The 19874-nt window shown below is 45.2% G+C and overlaps 1 protein-coding gene across 2 annotated transcripts in view; it reads right to left on the bottom strand.

Moving 5' to 3' along the window:
* Window positions 1-19874, bottom strand: part of LOC138670316 (transmembrane gamma-carboxyglutamic acid protein 1-like) — a 57584-nt gene that overhangs the window by 15226 nt on the left and 22484 nt on the right. The gene's annotated exons all lie outside the window — the stretch shown is intronic.

Here is a 19874-nt window from a genome sequence, read left to right as displayed (position 1 = left end):
CCTCTGGCGAGCACATGGAGGGCTGGGCGGCTCTCCAAAGAAATGCCACCCCAGACCATTACTGACCCACTGCCAAACTGGTCATGCTGAAGAATGTTGCAGGCAGCAGATCGCTCTCCATGGCGTCTCCAGACTCTGTCACGTCTGTCACATGTGCTCAGTGTGAACCTGCTTTCATCTGTGAAGAGCACAGAGCGCCAGTGGCAAATTTGCCAATCCTGGTGTTCTGTGGCAAATGCCAAGCATCCTGCACGGTGTTGGGCTGTGAGCACAACCCCCATCTGTGGACGTCGGGCACTCAGACCATCCTCATGGAGTCGGTTTATAACTGTTTGTGCAGACACATGCACATTTGTGGCCTGCTGGAGGTCAATTTGCAGGGCTCTGGCAGTGCTCCTCCTGTTCCTCCTTGCAACAAAGGCTGAGGTAGCGGTCCTGCTCCTAGGTTTTTGCTCTCCTACGGCCCCCTCTCCATCTTCTGGTGTACTGGCCTGTCTCCTGGTAGCGCCTCCAGCCTCTGGACACTATGCTGACAGACACAGCAAACCTTCCTGCCACAGCTCACATTGATGTGCCATCCTAGATGAGCTGCACTACCTGAGCCACTTGTGTGGGTTGTAGAGTCCGTCTCATGCTACCACGAGTGTGAAAGTACAACCAACATTCCAAAGTGACCAGAACATCAGCCAGAAAGCGTTGGTACTGAGATGTGGTCCTCACCTGCAGAACCACTCCTTTATTGAGTGGGTTTTGATGCCAATAATTTCCATCTGTTGTCTATTCCATTTGCACAACAGCATGTGAAATTGATTGTCAATCAGTGTTGTTTCCTAAGTGGACAGTTTGATATCACAGAAGTTTGAATTACTTGTCTGTTGTTTAAGTGTTCCCTTTATTTTTTTGAGCAGTGTATATAGTAAAAGAACCCTTAGGCTGGTTTCACATTTGCGTTTTTTGGGTGCATTTTTGCGGTAAAAAACATAAAAAAACGCATGGTGAAAAAACGCATGTAAACGCGTGCAAACGCTGCGTTTTTTGACGCATGCGTTTTTGCATGTGGTGAAAAAAACGCTGCGTTTTGACGCATTTACATGCGTTTTTTCATGCGTTTGCGTTTTTTAAACGCATGCTGAGAAATGTGTGACAGCTGCCAATCATCAAAATAAAGTAAAAAACCCCACTATAAACAGAAATAGTTAGGGTTAGGGGTAGGGATCATAACCCTAACCCTAACGGGATCCTAACCCTAACCCTAAAGGGATCCTAACCCTAACCCTACCCCTAACCCTACCTCTAACCCTAAGGGATCCTAACCCTACCCCTAACCCTAAAGGGATTAGGGGTAGGGGTAGGGTTTGGGTTAGGGGTAGGGTTAGGATCCCTTAGGGTTAGGGGTAGGGTTATGGTTAGGATCCCTTAGGGTTAGGGTTAAGGGTAAGGTTAGGGTTATGGTTAGGATCCCTTAGGGTTAGGGTTAGGATCCCTTAGGGGTAGGGTTAGGATCCCTTTATCACCTTTATGTTGGGGGGTGGCATATCAGTGTGTTTTCTGTTTTTTTAATATAAAAACGCATGCGTTTTTAACGCAAAAAAACGCATGCACAAAAAACGCATGCGTCCCCATTGACTCCAATGTATTTTTTGACCCCAAAAAAACGCATGCGTTTTTTTGGTCCAAAAAACGCCTCTCAAAAATATTACAAGTTGCATTTCTGAAAATGAACGCATGCAGTAAAAAAACACATGCGTTGTAAAACGCGACCAAACGCGTACAAACAAAAACGCATGCGTTTTCAATGTTAAATATAGGGAAAAAAAACGCATGCTTTTTTTGAGAAAAAAAAAACGCTGCAGACAAAAACGCAAGTGTGAAACCACCCTTACCCCATCCAATTTTTTTACATTACTAAATAATATAAACATTAAGAGGAATTTGTCAGCAGGTTTTTGCCATGTAATATGACGACAGCCAGAGGTAGGGGGTAAAACACAGAATTTAGTGATGTGTCACTTATCAGGCTGTGTGCTGTTTTCTTACAATGAATGTATTATCACTAGGACATTATCATTGCTGTGACTAGCTGGAAACTTGTCTGACCCAGTTGCCTCCTGTGATAAGCAGCTCACTGTCAGCAGACTATGGAAATACAGAGCATGGTGTGGGCAGAGTTAGATTTAGAATGAAGCGGAGCATAGAAAGCTAGAAACTCTGTATCACAACTGCAGCACCCAGTAAACCAAGTGAAACATTACTGGAATCAGAGTCTCTTTGCCTACATTACACTCATCTAAAATACTGTAGCAAAAACATGCTGCCAAACAGGGGCGGATTATAAGAGGGTCAATCTGGGCGGTAGCCCAGGGCCCAGTGCTGTGGGGGGGCCCTGGGCTGCCGCACAGATTGACCGCCGGCCGCCGCCATCATTCAGGGCATTACTCGCATGATCGATTCGCATCATATGACAGCACAGTGAGTCACTGTCAGTGACAAACAGTGGCACCCCCGGCCGTGAGTCACCAGCCGCCCGCCCCTGTCAGACTGCTGTTGTTGCCGGCGCCGCAGTGGCGACGCGTTAACCTCCTCCTCCTTATGTGCCGGGCCCGTGCGGCCGGCCGCCGTGCCGTCACTCTCACTGCCATGCCGTGCCGGGAGCCCCCCCGAACCCGGTGGGCAGAGAGAGGGGGCCCGCATCGGCCCCGTCTCATCTGCTCACCGGGCCCCTGGCGGCGCTGCCTGCGGCGGTTTCCTATTGCCGTGCACGGCAATAGTTAACAACAGCCGTTGGCCGCAGGCGCGCAGCGCACACGTCGCCGGCGTCTGACGTCATTGTCAGTCGCTGGCGAGTGCGCGCTGCTGGAGGAAGCTCACCTCCTGGATCGCTGGTAAGGTGAGGACTGGAGAATTTTTTTTTTTTTATAACCTAACGGTGGAGGCGGAGCGGAGGAGTCGGACACTGGGGATGGGGGGGCCAAGGGCAGAATGCTGGGAGCAGGAGGACACAGTCTGGGACTGGGGCAGTCTGATTTCTGGACACACTGGGTCTGGGGGGGCAGCAATGATGCTGGAGGAGGACACAGTCGGGACTGGGGGCCTCAAATGATTGCATTTGCTATTGCTGGACACACTGGGGGGGGGCAATGCAGGAGACACTGGGGGGGGGGCAATGCAGGAGACACTGGGGGGGGCAATGCGGAAGGACACAGTCTGGGGACTGGCTGGGCAGATGATTGCTGGACAATGGACATACTGGGGCAATGATGCTGGAGGAGGACACAGTCGGGACTGGGGGCCTCAAATGATTGCATTTGCTATTGCTGGACACACTGGGGGGGGCAATGCAGGAGACACTGGGGGGGGCAATGCAGGAGACACTGGGGGGGGGAAATGCAGGAGACACTGGGGGGCAATACAGGAGACACTGGGGGGGCAATGCGGAAGGACACAGTCTGGGGACTGGCTGGGCAGATGATTGCTGGACACACTGGGGCAATGATGCTGGAGGAGGACACAGTCGGGACTGGGGGCCTCAAATGATTGCATTTGCTATTGCTGGACACACTGGGGGGGGGGGGGCAATGCAGGAGACACTGGGGGGGGGCAATGCAGGAGACACTGGGGCAATGCTGGAGACACTGGGGCAGATTGCTGGAGACACTGGGGCAGATTGCTGGACACACTGGGGGTAATATGCTGGACACACTGGGGGTAATATGCTGGACACACTGGGGTAATATGCTGGACACACTGGGGCAGATTGCTGGACACACTGGGGGCAGGACTGGAGGCATGGGCAGAATAGACACGGGGCATGATTGGAGACACGGGGTAGAATGAAAGACATGGGGCAGGATTGGATCATGGGGCAGGATGGGGAGATCATATGGTGTAGAATGGATACTCATGAGTGCAGGATGGGAGAACATATGGCTGGAGCCAGGAATGAGACACACGGGGCCAGGATGGGGGATATTATTACCATAGAGGCTAATTAAGGGATATTATTACTGCAGTGCTGTGTTTTTCTTTTATTTTTTGAGTATACTGTTTTAAATGGGGGGGGCGGTCCTGTTACTGTGCAGAGTGACACTATATCGCCTTTTTTTCTTCATGTGGTGTAATGTAGAAGTTGTGAAAAATTAAGTAATGTGTTCTGCAAGCGGAGCTCGAGATAACTGTGTTATTTCCTGCAGAAACGAGAAATGATGGCGGTCTGTGCTGGATGAAAGATGAAGGACTTCACCTAGAGACGTCACTGGTGAGTCAGTGTTACCTATACACTGACACTATACACTGTATACTATATACAGAGGTCCTTTGTACAATGTCACCAGTGATCACTGTATTACCTCTACACAGACACTGCATACTAAGTACAGATCTCCTGTGAATACTGGCACTTATGGTGATACTGATAGTATTGTGTTTTTTTTGGGGTTTTTTATTACTGATCAGTATTGTAGTATTCAGTCACTATGTGGTGGTAATATGTGGTCTGGAAATGGTGTTGTGGTATTTGTCCCTTGTATGTGCTATTTGGTCACCAAATGGTAATATGTGGTCTTGACATGGTGCGGTGGTATTTGTCCCTTGTATGTGCTATTTGGCCACCAAGTGGTAATATGTGGTCTTGACATGGTGCGGTGGTATTTGTTCCTTGTATGTGATATTATTCGATCACTGTGGTTGTAATTTGTAGTCTGGTCATGCTGCGGTGGTATTTGTGCCTTGTATGTGGTGATATTGGTCAAGATATACCTAAATTGTATTGCAGATTTTAACAAATATTTAATAGGTTACAGTAGAGTAGGGCCCGGCCATTTTTCTGGAATAATCTGGTTCGGGTATATCATGACCCCCGTCACATGATCCCCGTCACATGACCCCCGTCACATGACCCCCCGTCACATGACCCCCGTCACATGACCGGGGGAACCCACAGTGTGTGAACAGCCCGGGGCCCTGGCTACCCTTAATCCACCCCTACTGCCAAATTCCCATGAAATGATATGAATAATTATGTGAAAAATATTTTTATTGGTCGTTTGCTTTTTAATCCCTTCCCAACATGGCCAATTCCCATTTTTTTTATTTTTGTTTTACTTCCCTTCTTCAAAGGCCATAACGTTTTAGGTTTCTGTCCACATAGATTTATGAGGGCTTGTTTTTTTTGAATGACCACATTAATTTTACCACATGTACTGGAAAACAATTTCAAGTGATGTGAAATTGCTGAAATTGTGGTAAAATGAACAGGTAGTATGGCGCACTTAAAAAGAAATTAATCTACTATATAATTGTCTAAGGGGTACTTCAGTCTGTCCTTCTGTCTGTCTGTCACGGATATTCATTGGTCATGGCCTCTGTCTATCATGGAAATCCAAGTCGCTGATTGGTCGTGGCTGTTTTGCGGCGACCAATCAGCGACGGCCACAGTCCGGAAGAAAATGGCTGCTCCTTACTCCCCACAGTCAGTGGCCGGCGCCCGCTCCATACTACTCGCTCCACGTAGTGTCCTTGGCGCACGCTCCATACTCCCCGCAGTGTCCCCGGCGCCCGCTCCATGCTCCCCGCAGTGTCCCCGGCGCCCGCTCCATGCTCCCCGCAGTGTCCCCGGCGCCCGCTCCATGCTCCTCGCTCCCCGCAGTGTCCCCGGCGCCCACTCCATACTCCCCGCAGTGTCCCCGGCGCCCGCTTCATACTCCCCTCCGGTCACCGCTAACACAGGGTTAATGCCGGCGGTAACGGACCGCGTTATGCCGCGGGTAACGCACTCCGTTACCGCCGCTATTAACCCTGTGTCCCCAACCTTTTACTATTGATGCTGCCTATGCGGCATGAATAGTAAAAAAAATAATGTTAAAAAAACTGCTATACTCACCCTCCGTTGTCCGCTGAGGCGCTCGCGCCTGCCGCCATCTTTTTTTCCCAGTGATGCTTTGTGAAATTACCCAGAAGACCTAGCGGTCTCGCGAGACCGCTAAGTCTTCTGGGTAATTTCGCAAAGCATCCTGGGAACGGAAGATGGCGGCAGCCGCACGCCCATCGACACAGCGTCATTGGATCCCAGGAGGCCGAGAGACAGGACGCTGAGGAGCAGCGACCAGAATGTAAGTATGTTAGAACTACAAAGGGCCCTCGGATCGTTAGGGGAGTATGTTTATTTTTTATTTTTTAATCTGTGACATACGTGGCTGGGCAATATACTACGTGGCTGGGCAATATACTACGTCACTGGGCAATATACTACGTGACTGGGCAATATACAGTACTACGTGGCTCTGTGCTGTATACTACGTCACTGGGCAATGTACTACGTGGCTCTGTGCTGTATACTACGTAGCTGGGCAATATACTACGTGGCTCTGTGCTGTATACTACGTAGCTGGGCAATATACTACGTGGCTCTGTGCTGTATACTACGTCACTGGGCAATGTACTACGTGGCTCTGCTGTATACTACGTAGCTGGGCAATATACTACGTGGCTCTGTGCTGTATACTACGTCACTGGGCAATATACTACGTGGCTCTGTGCTGTATACTACGTAACTGGGCAATATACTACGTCACTGGGCAATATACTACGTGGCTCTGTACTGTATACTATGTCACTGTGCAATATACTACGTGGCTCTGTGCTGTATACTACGTAACTGGGCAATATACTACGTCACTGGGCAATTTACTACGTGGCTGGGCAATATACTACGTGGCTCTGTGCTGTATACTACGTAACTGGGCAATATACTACGTGGCTGGGCAATATACTACGTGGCTGGGCAATATACTACGTGGCTCTGTGCTGTATACTACGTAACTGGGCAATATACTACGTGGCTGGGCAATATACTACGTGACTGGGCAATATGCTACGTGGCTGGGCAATATACTGCGTGGGCTGAGCAATATACTACATGGCCATGCATATTCTAGAATACCCGATGCGTTAGAATCGGGCCACCATCTAGTGTAATATATGGGTCTTTGCTCCTAAATTATGCTGCTCTCAGATAAGGTAGCAAAAAAACCTGGTGACAGACCACCTTTAAACAGTAAAGAGGCTTACTGCCAGAAATTCTGGTAAAGTGTTGGAGATATAACTAAAATCTACTAGAATTAAACTAAAGATGGCATAAAAAATATGAAGTCGTGGATAGATTACATGTAGAGTTGACCTCGCACAGTTGACACTAATGCCTAAGGACAATGGCTCCTGTTTTCAGTACATCACTCAGATTGTGCATTCTTCTGTAGCGAGCGTTATCACCAGCCGCTGAGCTCACAGAGGAAATTCCATAGCTAAAGATAACAGCATTGGACTGTTTCTTGGCAGGAGGTAGCGGCACATGAGGACGACAATGCGGCTATAGACAATGTGAAGGTAACATTTTAACCAAACTAAAATGATTCATAAGAAAAATTTTTAGCAGTGGTACATTTCTTCCAAAATCCTTAAAAGAAAATCAATGTGTGTTTGATCAACCCAAGACCGCCATTCTGCACACCTACATATTAAAGCAGTGTTCCCCAACTCCAGGCCTCCAGAGCCACCAACAGGTCATTTTTTCAGGATTTCCTTAGTATGGCCCAGGTGATGGAATTCTTGCCTGGGCAGGTACTACAAGTCTCACCTGGGCAATTCTAAGCAAATCCTGAAAACATGACCTGTTGGTGGCTCTTGAGGACTGGAGTTGGGGAACACTGCATTAAAGTATGCAGCAGTGATCAACGTAGGAATAAAGCCAAAAATGAAGCAAGTGTAACCTAAGAAGTACAGGCAAACCCCTTTAGGCAGCTCAGAAGCCCATCTATGCTTTTTTCCTGATATCAGTTAGACAGCTGCATGTCAGGCCATAACTTGATAACACATACAGCTCTCCTCCTGACATACTGGCCAAGCTCTTCTCCTGACATACTAGCCAAGCTCCTCTCCTTTATTCCCAGGCATTACTTTCCCCCTCCTGATCTTCTCATGGGTTGAAAACCACTAAAAGTTTCCATGGTCAAAAACACCCCAAAAATGTTGACATTTTTATTTTGTGGTGGTGGAACTTACAAAACGACATTACAAAGAACTGAAAGTGTGAAAGAAAAAAATAAATAAAAATAAATCACCAGTCCTCCAAACTGGAAGTAAAAATGCAGAGTTCCCCATCCACAAACAAGCAATCAACCTGTACAGTGCTAGGTGCTAGTGGCGTTATGGGTAATGCCACTGGACTCCACACAATGGAAAGGTTTCTAGATTTCTCACTTCATTTTACCAGTCAGAGTGCATCCTCTTCTATTCAGGAAACACTCAATTGGGAAAGAATACATAATTTAGAGCCCATTTTTAGAATTTTGACAAAGTGATGGCACCTGTTTACTCTGGTTTATTCATAGTAAATAGATAAACTTAAAAGCTTCTATAACAGTTTAATAAAAAAAAAAAAAAGTTATGTTCTCGACTGGAATCAAATGTCCTTGATAGCCGTATACTTCTAGAAGTATTATACTCTGATTTCTGCAGTCATGCCATTTCAGAAAGCATCATGTTACTTTTCTGCTAAATCAGCAAACCTTCAGGGAACAATCAGAGGACAAGAGTACATTTATAACCTCTTAAAAAAATAAATACATACAAAAATACAGCTTTCCTTTTAAAGGGAAACCAGAGTCAGAAAATGACCTATTGCTTTAAACACTTTGTGTTGCAGGATCTTAAAAAATGCTGACATTTTCTCCATATCACAATTGTTCGTAAAGAAAACCCAAAACAAACAAAAAAAAAACACAAAATTAGTAATCTTGCAATTGGCCTCTGGTCTTTTTTTTTAGACTTCTACTTCTTGGCCTTTCAGGAAAAGTTTTTAGCAAGGCTCCAATTACAGTATTAACCATGGTTACAATGACAGATTGTGATATGAAGAATAATCACCCATTGCCAAAAGCATTAGAAAATACACATTTACAGACAAAGACCTGATTTAAACAATTGTTCATTTTCTTTAAAAAGAGACTCAGGCGATTCATTCTGCCCTAGCCCGTGCAACATGAATCGCAGCCTGGCTGCATGATTGCGACTTGTATAGTATGCCCTGAAAAGTTCTGGCATTTAGAGATAATATACTATGAAGATCGGGCATTGCTTCTCTCCCAGTGTTGCTAAAGGCTCCTATGTACAAATGAGGGAGGCATCTGTAAATCACCAACTACGGCATTGGGAAGAGCCAGCTGTGGGCCATGCCTGACCAATCTGTGATTTGTGCTGCCTGTGGCTTGGACAGCATAACCCGCCTTACAGGTTCCCTTTAAGATATACTATTCAGAGAAATAATTAAAACAATTTGGGCATCATTGAGGTTGTTCAAGTCTGGTCATTATTATCCAAATGCATGAAAGGTCTTCTTCCAAGAACAAGAAGTTACCACCTACTCACTTCTATCTCAGAGGAGATCTGACCTGCAAAATCCACACCGTTTGCCAGAACAGGGCATTGTGGACATGTCTGAATGGAGTGCCAGTGCGCATGCTCGACCGCCCATAGTTCCATGATATCTGAATAGAATGGCAGTTGAGCATGCGCACTGCCACACCATACAGAGACGGGACAAAACTGCAGTAACCAGATGGAATCCTGATGGAGCCAGAGAGTGTAATGACATAAATGGAGTTCAACTAGAATGTGATCCGCTAAGTTTTCATGCCAGTCTAAATAGATGGGAGGGTAGTTTAAAAAAAAAAAAAAAAAATCACCTCACTTTACAATCACTCTCTGAATCCTTTCTCCCTCTTACAGACATAGCTTCCTTCCATGACACAGATGCTGCTGCCTCTTTTGATAACACCACAATAACAGCAACACTCGATTCGGCCGCCCCACTCATGCATAGCAAAACTCGTAGAATCAACAGGCAGCCCTGGCTAACCAGCCTGGCCAAAGAACTGAGACGGGCTTCCAGGATCGCTAAACGGCGATGGAAGCAATCCCGCTCTGCCGATCACTTCACTGCATACAAGCAGTCCCTCGCCAGCTTCAAGCCCGCGCTCACTGCCACAAAACAAACTTACTTATCTCTCATATCCTCCCTGTCTCACAACCCTAAACAGCTCTTCAACACTTTCAATTCTCTACTCCGTCCCCCAGCATCTCCTCCCTCTCCTCATTTCAGCTGAAGAATTTGCCTCTTTCTTTAAGCAGAAGATAGATAACATCAGACAAAGCTTTGGCCCGCAGCCCCCAATGCCCCTCCTCTTGACTTCTCAGCCCTGTTCCAAAGCCAGCTTCTCCACCATGACAGATGATCAGCTCTCCATCCTTCTATCAAGATCACATCTCACCACTTGCACTCTTGACCCGCTCCCATCCCACATCATCCCTACCCTTGCAAAAGTCTTCATCCCAACCCTAACACAACTCTTCAACCTCTCACTTACAAACGGTGTATTCACCTCATCCTTAAAAAAATGCATCAATCACACCTATCCTCAAAAAACCCTCCCTCGACCCATCCTCTGTGTCCAACTATCGCCCGATATCCCTTCTCCCTTATGCCTCAAAACTACTGGAACAGCATGTCCATCTTGAACTGTCCTCCCACCGCTCCTCCTGCTCCCTCTTTGACCGGTTACAATCTGTCTTCCGAACACATCACTCAACTGAAACTGCCCTAACGAAAGTGACCAATGACCTACTAACAGCCAAGAGCAAGCGACACTACTATGTCCTCCTCCTCCTGGACTTGTCTTCTGCCTTCGACACTGGACCACTCCCTCCTGTTACAGATCCTCTCATCTCTTGGCATCACAGACTTGGCCCTATCCTGGATCTCATCATATCTAACAGACCGGACATTCAGTGTCTCCCTCTCCCACACCACCTCCTCATCTCGCCCCCTGTCTGTCGGTGTTCCCCAAGGCTCTGTTCTAGGACCCCTACTCTTCTCCATCTACACCTTCGGCCTGGGACAGCTCATAGAATCCCACGGTTTACACGCTGATGACACGCAGATCTACCTATCTAGACCCGACCTCACTTCCTTACTGACCAAAATCCCACAATGTCTCTCTGCTATTTCATCCTTCTTTTCTGCTCATTTTCTAAAACTGAACATGGACAAAACAGAATTCATCATCTTTCCCCCACCTCACTCTACCCCTCCACCTGACCTATCCATCAATGTCAATTCCTGCTCACTTTCCCCGGTCCTGCACGCTCGGTGCCTTGGGGTGATCCTTGACTCTACCCTCTCTTTCAAGCCACATATCCAAGCGCTTGCCTCCTCTTGCTGATTCCAACTCAAAAACATTTCCCGGATCCGTACATTCCTTGACCATGAAACCACAAAAACACTAGTACATTCCCTTAATCTCCCGCCTCGACTACTGCAACCTCCTACTCTCTGGCCTCCCCTCTAGCACTCTGGCACCACTCCAATCCATCCTAAACTCTGCTGCCCGACTAATCCACCCTTCTCCCCATTACTCCCCAGCCTCTCCTCTCTGGCAGGCCCTTCACTGGCTTCCTATTGCTCAGAGACTACAGTTCAAAACACTAACAATGACATACAAAGCCATTCACAATCTGAATCCTCCATACATCTGTGACATGGTCTCCCGTTACCTACCTACACGCAACCTTCGATCCTCTCATGATCTCCTACTCCACTCCTCTCTCATCTCTTCCTCCCACAACCGCATCCAAGACTTCTCCCGTGCTTCCCCTATACTCTGGAACTCTCTACCCCAACACATCAGTCTCTCACCTACCACGGAAACCTTCAAAAGGAACCTGAAGACCCACCTCTTCCGACAAGCCAACAACCTGCAGTGATCCCCAGTCTACTGAACCGCCAAATGATCAGCTCTACCCTCACCTAGTGTATCCTCACCCATCCCCTGTAGACTATGAGCCCTCGCGGGCAGGGTCCTCTCTCCTCCTGTACTTATGTGTGCCTTGTTTTACTCATGTTTATTGTACTTGTCTATATTTGCCCCATTCACATGTAAACGCCATGGAATAAATGGCGCTATAAAAATGAATAATAATAATAATAAATTGCCAAAAACATTAGAAAATACACATTTACAGACAAAGACCTGATTTAAACAATTGTTCATTTTCTTTAAAAAGAGACTCAAGCGATTCATTCTGCCCTAGCCCGGGCAACATGAATCGCAGCCTGGCTGCATGATTGCGACTTGTATAGTATGCCCTGAAAAGTTCTGGCATTTAGAGATAATATACTATGAAGATCGGGCATTGCTTTTCTCCCAGTGTTGCTAAAGGCTCCTATGTACAAATGAGGGAGGCATCTGTAAATCACCAACTACGGCATTGGGAAGAGCCAGCTGTGGGCCATGCCTGACCAAGCTGTGATTTGTGCTGCCTGTGGCTTGGACAGCATAACCCGCCTTACAGGTTCCCTTTAAGATATACTATTCAGAGAAATAATTAAAACAATTTGGGCATCATTGAGGTTGTTCAAGTCTGGTCATTATTATCCAAATGCATGAAAGGTCTACTTCCAAGAACAAGAAGTTACCACCTACTCACTTCTATCTCAGAGGAGATCTGACCTGCAAAATCCACACCGTTTGCCAGAACAGGGCATTGTGGACATGTCTGAATGGAGTGCCAGTGCGCATGCTCGACTGCCCATAGTTCCATGATATCTGAATAGAATGGCAGTCGAGCATGCGCACTGCCACACCATACAGAGATGGGACAAAACTGCAGTAACCAGATGGAATCCTGATGGAGCCAAAAGTGTAATGACATAAATGGAGTTCAACTAGAACGTGATCCCCTAAGTTTTCATGCCAGTCTAAATAGATGGGGGGGTAGTTTAAAAAAAAAAAATAAAATCATAAACTGACTCCATGTGAACTTTGTTTCATTGCACTCTATGGCGTCATCAGCTGTTCGCTCTGAATCTCAGTTTTTGTCGAATCATAAGTCACAAACTTATTAAATAAGGCTAGCTTCACATTGCATTAGGGTGGTCCGTTTAACAGATCCGTTACAAAGCGGCACTAACGCAATGTAACGCGCCCATAGACTTCAATTAGCGTAACGCATCCCAATGCATGTCAAAAGCGGCATGCATTGGCGATAGTCAGTTACTTTGTGACGCACCTTCGAACACGGACTACCGCGTTTTCGGGGTACGTTATGGCGAACGCACAGCGATCGGAAGTGTTTGCTGTACATTGAACTCTATTAAAACGCATGCCAACGCAATGCAACCATGCGTTAAAGCAGGAGTCAGCGCGATCGCTAAAAATAAGACAATTTGGGACACATCGTTAGCGCATCCGTTCAAAGGATCCGTTAAACGGAATGCCCTAATGCGATGTGAACCTAGCCTTAGTCTGGTGTGAACAGGGCCTTATTATTTACAAATTCAGGGAAGAAAAAAAAACCCTACAGAGCCGAATATGCATGTACATTTTTCATGCAAGTATCCTGTCCCCTACAGGTGCTGCTCACACAGGCAGATCCATACTCGTTCTGCCCGTAGGAATTCCTGTAGGACAGGGTTTGTCCCACATAGCTATTTACAGCATTATTCCCGGTTTCATAATTACATCCATATTAGTACACACGACAACAATTCTTTATAACGAAAATTGTTAGGACCTAGTGTCTGAATATCCTTTTGTTAGACAGAACTGAAAAGAGGATTTGACACTCGACAGTTGTCCAGGAGGTGGTCACTACAACGCTGCCATTCATGGCTGGCACGTGTCTTCTGATGAATTGCATTTAGTCTGGTAGAAAGATCCCCAGAGGCTTATCACATCCCATCTGCCCAGAGTGATACAGCACTTTGTGTGCCAGCAATGAGAGCCAGATTCCAGGTCTATTGACTGCCAGCCATTGTCAGGTGAGACCATGGAGCTGGTACATTCTCTACAGCAGACCACACATAGTCTGCTCCCTCACCTAGCAATGAATGGTGCCGATTATCTACCGTCAGCCATTAACTCTTCACTTGTTGACAAAAGTAGAAGTACTTTCTCTAATTTTAATTAAGAAAAATAAAATATTTTTCTAAAGTCAATTAGAAGAAACTTGTCATGTTGAAAATAGTAGCCGAGATGCAGGTAGAATAGAAATACATTTTTAAAGGAAAGATATCAGTTCAGTTTGCACTATACTTCAATCCCTGGTGTTTGCATGCATAAGTCCACTTGGCGGTCCTATTCAGTCTTCTCTGTATGACTCTGCACGGAGAGAGAGCTGTCAATCACTAAGTAGGCCCATCCGCTGGGCTCATGTATACAAAGTCCAGGGATTTCAATGAATAAAATAGAAGTTATACTGAAACGGTTTCAACAAACCTACCTACATAATTGTGCTGAGCTTCTCCATCTCTATACCATGCTGTCCACAGATCTGATTGCATATACAGTGCGACAAGTTGTACTGCACAATTATAGTGAACGAGCATAGCCATTGCATGATAATCATTAAGTCTAAACAGGTTGCCATTCACCCAATGAATGGTCGCTCGTCAGGTGAAATGACTTTGTGCAACACACAAAAGATCATAGTTCTTGGCAGCTCATTGTCCTATGTAAACAGGACATGTGCTGCCGAAAACAATGGCAGCCTATGGCCACATTCACGTATTCAGTATTCGGTCAATATTTTACCTCAGTATTTGTAACCAAAACCAGGAGTGAGTGATAAATGCAGAAGTGGTGCATATGTTTCTATTATACTTTTCCTCTAATTGTTCCACTCCTGGTTTTGGCTTACAAATACTGAGGTAAAATACTGACCAAATAGTTAACGTGTGACTATAGCCTATTACTGATCGTTCAGTGTACACTTGAAGCACGGTTTGCCTGTGTAGTCAGGCTGTTAAACCAATGCCAGTCAGTAAATATGTACCTTTATTATGCTAATAAAGAAAAAGTCTGTTTCAAGGACTGAGGTATTAATGACTTTTGCTTCATACACAAGGAAAATGCCATAGACTCACTTGACTGAAGGGATTTTGAGGAGATTATCAAGCTACTTAATGGATCATTTTTATTTCTATATTCTGCAGCACTTCACAATTCAGAGAGTACATAAACTACATGTTACTCGGTAATGTTTTATCTTGTTTGTACGATGCTTACCAAGAAAAGGGAGGGACCTGCTCGCAGGTTTACAATCTATAATGGATTTCTACAGACAAATACAGCACAGTGATATCTAGAGAGAGGGTCTTAATGCAGATCTTAAAGGGAATTTGTCACCTCATTTTTCGCATATATGCTGTGGCTTATCTACAGCATTCTGTAAGGGTATGTGTCCACGTTCAGGATTGCATCAGGATTTTATGCAGGTAAAATCCTGACCAAATCGGCACCTGAGGTCACTGGCAGGTCACCTGCGTTGTCCTTGCGTTGTTTATGCACTGTAAGGACATGCTGCGTTCTTAAAAGACGCGCCGCATGTCCGTTTTCATGGGTATGCCGCATGCGTCTTTTAATGCATAGAGGAGATGGGATTTCATGAAATCCCCTACACTATGCTGTAATATCTGGACGCTGCGTTTTTGATGCTGCGGCTCAACGCAGCGTAAAAAACGCAGCGTTTCCTGAACGTGGAAACATACCCTAATGCTGTAGATAAGCCCCCTTTAAAGCACTGGTAACAATATACCAAATTTACTTTCAAGACAAGGGATCACTATGGGTAAAGAGAAGTGGCACTTGGAGGTGCATTGTGCAACCAATAAACATGGCAATAACCCCCTCACACCGCAGCCCATTTTTGTTTTTGCGTTTCTGTTTCTTGCTCCCCTGCTTCCCAGAGCCATAACTTTTTTATTTGTATATCAATATGGCCAGGTGAGGGCTTTGTTTTTTGTGGGACAAGTTATACGTTTGAATGACGTTTAACCTTATTGTCTCCTGGAAAAAGGGGAAAAATACAAGTACAGTGATATGTCAAAAAAAGTACAATTCCATAACGTTTTTTTTTTTTTAACCTGTTCACTAAATGCTGAAACTGACCTGCCATTATGATTCTCCAGGTCATTACAAGTTCACAGACACCAAACATGTCTAGATTCTTTATTAAGTGGAGATAAAAAAAAATCCAAAGTTTGTATAAAAAAAAATAAAAAATTGCGTCATTTTCCAAGACCCATAGCATCTCCATTTTTCGTTATCTCGGGTTTGGTGAGGGCTTATTTTTTGCTTGCCAAGCTGATTTTTTTAAGTGATACCATTTTGGTGCAGATTCAATCTTTTGATCACCTGGTATTGCATTTTAATGCAATGTTGCGGCAATCCAAAAACTTAATTCTGGCGTTGTGACGTTTTTGTTTTTTTTGCTACACCGTTTATCGAACGGATTCATTCTTTTTATATCTTGATAGATATCCAAATATGTGTATTTTGTTTGTTTGTTTTATATTGAAAGGGACAAATAGGGGGCAATTTAAAAAAAAATATTTGTTTTTAATGGAGTAAAATCTGAAAAATAATTGACAAAGTTTTGATATTTTCCACTGTTAAAAACACTAGGGGGAGCAGCTGCTGGAATTTGCCACAAAAACCTTGAGTACAACTAGCTCACTTTACGACTGGATTAAATATGGGCAGGATCTGATCACGTGTGACGTCATTCCTCGCCTCCCCTACCGGGCATTTGCAAATGATTAAGGGAGGATGAAGTTTAGGATCACAGTGTGGCACCATTTTGTTGGTGACGGCAAAGTGATACGGAGATGTGGACAGCAAGGTGGAGGATGGCCGGCTGCGTAGATTCTGCTAGGTGGTGCTTCTTGCTGTATCATGCGATGGGGTTAGATACATGGAGTGTATCACTTGCTGCAATTAGATGCATGGAGTGTAACACACTAGGATGAGAGACAGGGCTCAGTGTAGTGTATAATATGATAAGATATAGGGCTCAGTGGAAAATATCACTCAGGATGGGATCGGATACAGAGTGTGTAATGTTTGTAATGTGCGACACCATGCCGTCCACTTCCATGGGTTCCGGGGTATATGGCGTGTGACAGGATTGGATACATTGTCTTTTATGTCACTGTAAACCTTCACAATGACAAGAGTTGTGTCAGCGTTAGAGCACAGCAGCGTGACGATTACTCTGCTGTGCTCTGAACACTGCGGGGACAACGGTCTGTATAATAGTTTTGCACCAATAATATCAGGCTGCTAATAGTGCTTCAGAAAAGGCGACAAATACGCGATAAAAACGCAAAAAAAAAACCTCGAAAAAAAAAAATCTAAAAACGAGAGCAGATTTCCTGGCAAGGGAATTCGGTTTTGATGAGGAAAATTCTGTTAGATTCTGCAAGGTGGGCACATAGCCAAAGGGTCATGCTAAGACACTTACACACCAGCAAATGCAAGTGGGCATCCCCTGTGTAAATAAAAAACAGGCTGTGTGCACACGTTGCAGATTTTTCACGTACACATACATTATGCATCCCATCATTTAGAATGCATTCCGCAATTTTTGTGCACATGATGCGTTTTTTTCCGTGAAAAAAACACATCGCGTTAAAAAACGTAGCATGTTTATTAATTTTGCAGATTTTTTTGCGGATTTCCCACTATATTATTGCATTGGGAACCTCCGGAAAAATCAGCAAAAAAAACGCACCAAAGCGAGGTAAAAACGCGAGAAAAACGCATGCGGATTTCTTGCAGAAAATGTCCTGTTTTGCTCAGGAAATTTCTGCAAGAAATCCTGAACGTGTGCACATAGTCAAAGTAGAACATTTAATTTTAAAATAAAAATAACTGATTATATATGGTGTAACATTTCCAAAGGGCTGCTCAGAGAGAATCTACTATATAATTGTCTAAGGGTCACTTCCATCTGTCTGTCTGTCACGGAAATCCCAAGTCGCTGATTGGTCGCGGCAAAACGGTCACAACCAATCAGCGACGGGCACAGTCCGGCAACAAAATGGCCGCTCCCTACTCCCCTGCAGTCAGTGCCCGCTCCATACTCCCCTCCAGTCAGCGCTCACACAGAGTTAATGGCAGCGTTAACGGACCGCGTTTTGCCGCGGTGTAAAACACTCCATTAACGCTGCTATTAACCCTGTGTGACCAACTTTTTACCATTGATGCTGCCTATGCAGCATCAATAGTAAAAAGATCTAATGTTAAAAATAATAAAAACTCATTATATACTCATCCTCCGTCGGCCCCTCGGATCCAGCCCAGGCCTTTCCCGCTCCTCGCGACGCTCCGGTGACCGGTCCATGCATTGCGGTCTCGCGAGATGATGACGTAGCGATCTCGCGAGACCGCACGTCATCATCTCGCAAGACCACAATGCACTTTTGGGACCGGAGCGTCGCGAGGAGCATCGGTAAACGCCTAGGCTGGTTCCATGGGGCCGACAGAGGGTGAGTATATAACTATTTTTTATTTTAATTCTTTTTTTAACAGGGATATGGTGCCCACATTGCTATATACTACATGGGCTGTGTTAGATACTGCGTGGGCTGTGTTATATACTACATCTCTATACTATGTGGGCTGAGCAATATACTACGTGGCTGAGCAATATACTACGTGGCTGAGCAATATACTACGTGGCTGAGCAATATACTACGTGGCTGAGCAATATACTACGTGGCTGAGCAATATACTACGTGGCTGAGCAATATACTACGTGGCTGAGCAATATACTACGTGGCTGAGCAATATACTACGTGGCTGAGCAATATACTACGTGGCTGAGCAATATACTACGTGGCTGAGCAATATACTACGTGGGCTGTGTTATACGCTACTTGGCTGTGCTATATTTCTCTGCTGTGAGTTTGGTTTTAATTTTTGTGTTTTTGTCATAAATTATATAGGTTCCTTTTTCTTTAAATTTATCACTGACCTCGTTTGGAGCCTATTGTCTCTCCCAAAATATGTATGCAAAGACTGACATCTTTTGAAAAGGAATGATGCATTGGACCCGTTGGATGATGAATGGGACTCATGATCTATGGTGGAAGACCCTTCTGATGGGAGAATACCTGCATTATATGTCTATATAATGATTGACTCTGATTTTAAATATGTGGGGCAGACATGGGCTTGAACAGCCTTTGCTGTGGTGCGCGTGTGCGCACTGGCTTTCTGAGGTTGTCCCCCCTCGTCCGGCAACTTCCTGCCGTGGGCGCGACTGGGACAAGCTGGTGCCCGCATAGGATTCAGCGGTCATGTGATGGTCACATGACACATTTCTAAGGATACTTAAGGTCCTACAGGTAATTGAAACCACACTTCCCCTTGAGAAAGCGAGGCTGACAGCGGCGAAACGCGCGTCAGGGTGCGTGCAGTGGTCTTCCCAGCACTAGGTGAGACATGCTCTCCTGTTGTTCCTATCATTAGAGCCACCGTGTTGGGCACAGGTTACGGTTACATGCCTTATTTAAACAGGTGTACCTGGATATGGAATCCCCTCAGGCTGTTACAAAGGAGGGATCATGGCATTGATGTATGATTTTTGCTAATGAGAGTACTATCTTTTGGGATACTCTATAGGAGAGTTTTTGTCTGCACCTAAAGTATTATATTGTTATACTGACACAATTATTGTGCTTTGGACCTTCAATATCTGGTGTCTTCTGCATTGTTAGCACTCTCATTACTTGACATGTGCTTGTTTTTAAAATTGTTTGTATGGATATAAAATAAAGTTTGTTCACTTTTTATACTAAACTTCCATTTGTTTTCCGGAGTTTTATATGGCTAATTTATGGAAGTATATGTTACTCTTTAGTAGCTAATAGCAGTCACAAAATGAATCTGGAAATGTTGATATTTACCGTATATACTCGAGTATAAGCCGAGATTTTCAGCCCATTTTTTGGGGCTGAAAGTCCACCTCTCGGCTTATAC

This window comes from Ranitomeya imitator, chromosome 3 (genome assembly GCF_032444005.1).
Source record: "Ranitomeya imitator isolate aRanImi1 chromosome 3, aRanImi1.pri, whole genome shotgun sequence".
Classification (NCBI taxonomy): Eukaryota; Metazoa; Chordata; class Amphibia; order Anura; family Dendrobatidae; genus Ranitomeya; species Ranitomeya imitator.
This window is presented reverse-complemented; position numbering and strand designations above follow the sequence as displayed.